Raw genomic sequence first — 4497 nt, 5'->3', positions numbered from 1 at the left:
TCAAGACAATCATAGTCTTCAAAATTCAGCAAAAATGATTCCTGTGTACTTTTCATTCTGTCACACAGAATACTGAGGGCTGGTCTTTGGTAAAATTAAAAAAATGATTCATCAAGAGCACTTTTAATGAAACTGGCATTTATTTTTATTTTTAGATTATTATTTGTTCCTCAGAGTGCCTGTCAGTGGAAAAATATAACGACTGCGAGAAGTTTGGCACCATTGCTTGGATCCTTGCTACAGCCCAGCAGTCTGGACCATCATTGCTTTTTGAACCAGACACAAAAGGGTCAAAACCATTGTTCCAGGACATAATCATGAAGTTCCAAGCATTATTCAAAATTTGAATATTTCAGCCCTTTTATGCATCTGTTTGCTGAGCATTCCCAGAAAAAGATACTACGCAACAACGAGTCGATGCTGCTGGAGGGCTACAAGCAAACTGGCAAGCCCAGCCCATCTTCAGATTCACCCATTTGCAAAATGTAAGTACAATTTTGTAAATGAGATATTAACGCAATCTTTATGTTTGCAACTAAATTTTTAAGTCATTGGGTTACTGTTTCCCCGGAAAGTGACACTGTAGCTGTCATTTTTATGGACTTTTCATGCAGCGGGCATTGGGCACTGGCAACTGGACAGAATTTATTTGTTTATCAGGTGTTGTATGTGCTTCTCAAACCAAGGAAATGCTTACCCTGGGAGATGTTTCAGGAGCTGCTTTGCTTCTAGGCTGACAATCTGTATCAAACAACTTCTGACTCTTAAAGAGTTTTTCACATCTATGGTTAAAATACTCGATTCCTTTTTCTTTAAACTTTTAATGATTGGTCTCAAAGCGATGTCTCAGTTGGCACCCAAATTTTGCACATAATAATATCTGAAAATCTTCTGTTGTACAAAGCACAGTGAGGTCATTGATAACATCTTCAAAGATAGCTCACATTTTCTTTTTGTTACTTACACCTTTGCCTGTTTTGTGTTTTGCAATATATTCTTCCCTTCCTGAAACAGAATTCTCAGAGGTCTCAACTTCATTTTTTCCAACATTTTTAGACATACTTGGTGTGGTTGTGGGTTCGGAAGGCAAGCCTTTTCATCTCCCTTTTATAAGCCGATGATCCATCTCTCAATAAAGAAAATAAACATTTTTCATTTTAGAATAAAATAAAAATTCTGATAATTTTGATAAAAATTTGAGTCTGAAAAAATTATAATATTACTCCAAAACAAGACAGGTATAATCTAGGGATTTCTAGGTTTCCCAGGAGCCTTTCAGAAAACTCCCTTTTAGTTGTGTCTGTGTGTATACAAGGAAAATTCAGGGATTTCAAAATGTGCTGGATGTCAGTGAGGTTATGATAATGAGAGCATGGTAGGAGTATTGAAAACAATCTGAGTTCATCCCTGAAAAGATATATACTTATGCCTTTCAACCTACTACCTTTGAAGAGTGCCAACAGCATAAAAATATCCAGCCTATATTCTATCGCCTGTTAGAGGGATGACGTCATCACTCATCCTGTAGTTTGGAGAACTATTTGTGAGGGAATGACTGTAAAAGACAAATGTGTTTTAAAATTACTAGAAAAGTAGTTTTGACTCCGTAGACTATACTTTGAGGATTACTCAAGACAGAAAAAGACACAGGCCAAAAAATGTGCTTATCCAAATTGGTTCCACAGGTAGAATTAGCATGTCAGTCCCCTGTCAGTCCAGAGTACCTTCTTTGTCTCTGTTTCTATCTGAGTCTCTCTCGTCAACCTTCTTGTCCTACCTTTCCACTTAATTATAAGTCCCACCAATATAGAAATCTTCGTATTCATCTGTGTGTATCCCAGCAATTAGTAACTAGAGCAAATTGATAGTAACTGATTTGTTATGTTGGATTCAAGATTGGGTGATAGAGATTGCTTTTGTACACTCACATGAAAATCAAGCCTTGGTTAAAATAACCATATATTTAGAGATAACTGAAGAGTTCCCCTGGTTCAATCTTTGGCCACAACATACAGTCTTTCTATCTTTGTTTTTAGTAAAAATGGTTTTGATTACCAATGAGGGACTCTAGCTGAAACTAACTTAAACCACAAGTTAGTTTGCCGACAGTCCAGTGATGGGTCTGGCTTCAGGAACAGGTGGATCCAGGAAATCAAACAATGTTGCCAGACACCACCACTGGTCAGGTTTCATTTCTCTTCTTGTGGCATTTTGGCTTCATTTCTAGAAAGATTCCTTCTACAAGTAAGGGAAGAAAACTTGCAGCAGCCTAAATCTTTATTCATACCATTTATAATTCAAAAGAGAAAGACATACTTTCTCTCAGTTTCCATTTGTCAATCCACATGGAAGGACTTTTATTAGGGCTTTCCGAGTCTCACATGCCTACCTCTTGATGAATTACTGTGGTTCAGAGGATGTGGTTCTCTGATTGGCCCAGACTTGAATATATGCTCATGTCTGAAGGCAGAAATTAAATAGACCACCCTGCTGACGACCTTTCTAACTTTTCATGGAGTGAAAGTTGATGTTAAAGAAAAAAACTGTTGAATTCAATTCACAATATTTTTTTTTTACAAATCTACATTATTATAGAATGCAAAAGAAAGGAAGAACATGAAACAACCTGAAATGTTACCATACACAGAGATTGCAAGAGAAAAATCTGTACTTTTCCAGTTTTTCTATGAATTGGAAATGAAAAAAGATGACTTCTTTTAAATTTAATATATAGTCAACCATTTCTTCCCATTCTAAAGTATTCTTCCAAAACGTAAGTGCAGTGATCCGTTCAGGAGCAGTCTTGGGAGATGTTCTAATGCTTACAAACCCCCCTCTTCCATAAAAGTGATTTAGGTCTCCTTACAGGTGAAGGGACTAGTTTCTCTGCAGTGTACCTTAGTGTTTACAGGACAGAACTTGAGCATTTCATAAAAAGCCTTTACTTCCCTATTCGCAAAAATACATTCACGTTCAAATACTGAATTTTGGGAAAGAATACAGTCACATCAGCACCCACGTGGACTTGGAGAGGTTTGAAAGACAGCCCTGTTGGAGGCCTTTCTCAGTGGCGCCATGTGGCTGTGGGGCCAGAACTGCACGTGTCCGTGAATGCGGGGAGCGGTGAACATGGTGCCAATCTGACTTACGATCTCTGATTCTTGTTACTTGTTAAATAATGGAACAGCTACCATCTGTAGCAGACGTCCTTGAAGTGACGCAGAGCCAATGGTGCCTAGGAGAAACACTGCATGAAAATTTCTTTCTTTCCATGCACAAATATAGCCGAATGCTAAGAACATCAGTGAAAGTGTTCCTAGTTCAGCCAGGGAAATGGGTGCGTTGCATGTGTTGCATTGTTAGGCAGGATTCACTTAGGGGTATGCTGGTAAATGTTTATCAATGAATTTAACTGCTTTCCGCCATCTTTCCCTGCCGCCACACTGTCCTGAGCATAAATGCCCCGGCAGATACTCTCAAGAGCATGAACAATGCAGAAAAGAGACGCAAACACCAGGTCTTATGAGGCCACGCTCACAAGTCACCATCCGGTTTCTCACTGTGATGACACACAGTTACCTTAACAGATTTGAAACCACAGAGAAGCACAGAGCCAGGAAAACTGTTGTGAACCTCACGGACAGGTAAAACAAGTGGGGAGTGATCAGCCCCAGACTGGATGTACAACTGGAAGGTCTGGAAGATGGCAGAACAATCCGCTCCCATCCCTCCAGTTTGGTTTCATTGTCCTGACAACCTCTGCTGCCATCATGGACCACAAAGAAGCAAGACGAAAACACACAGGAGGGAAAACCCTGGGATTCTATGTGCAAATAAAATGCCTCAGTGGGCGCTGGGGCTTCAGTTAGTCACTTCGAACTTCACTGCAGAGTAGCAAGTGCACCTGCAGCCATGTCCAGCCTTTGTGTTAATTGGGGGATGTTGCTTCCCTGAAGTGAACAAGGGAGACTTGACTTGGGATGACGCGCACCATCACGCTCATGGCTCACCAGCAGATGCTTGAATCAGGGCTGGGGTCCAGGGTTGGGGTCCAGTGTTGGGGTTGACGCTTTCCCTTCTTTTTTTTTTTTTAAAGATTTATTTATTTATTTGACAGAATTAGAGAGAGATCACCCTTCTTTTTTTTTTTTTTAAGATTTTATTTATTTATTTATTTGTAAGAGAGAGAGAGAGAGAGAGCGAGTACAGGCAGACAGAGTGGAAGGCAGAGTCAGAGGGAGAAGCAGGCTCCCTGCAGAGCAAGGAGCCCGATGTGGGACTCGATCCCAGGACGCTGGGATCATGACCTGAGCCGAAGGCAGCTGCTTAACCAACTGAGCCACCCAGGCGTCCCGAGATCACCCTTCTGAAGTCTTAACCTACGTTAAGTCTGGAAGGAGAGGTGCCTTTCATGGTGTTAGCTTGACAATACACATTTCATGCACTGTTGTGAACTGCCCTAAAAAAAAAAACAAAAAACGACCTGACTATAGTTAG

General features: G+C 40.3%; 1 pseudogene; it reads left to right on the top strand.

Annotated features, from left to right (window-relative positions):
* Positions 1-3433: 3433 nt before the first annotated feature.
* On the top strand, positions 3434-3869 carry LOC131825514 (small ribosomal subunit protein uS8-like; annotated as a pseudogene).
* Positions 3870-4497: the final 628 nt, after the last annotated feature.

Source organism: Mustela lutreola, chromosome 2, assembly GCF_030435805.1.
Source record: "Mustela lutreola isolate mMusLut2 chromosome 2, mMusLut2.pri, whole genome shotgun sequence".
Classification (NCBI taxonomy): domain Eukaryota; kingdom Metazoa; phylum Chordata; class Mammalia; order Carnivora; family Mustelidae; genus Mustela; species Mustela lutreola.
The sequence above is the reverse complement of the archived record's forward strand: the minus strand, read 5'-3'. Positions and strand labels throughout refer to the sequence as shown.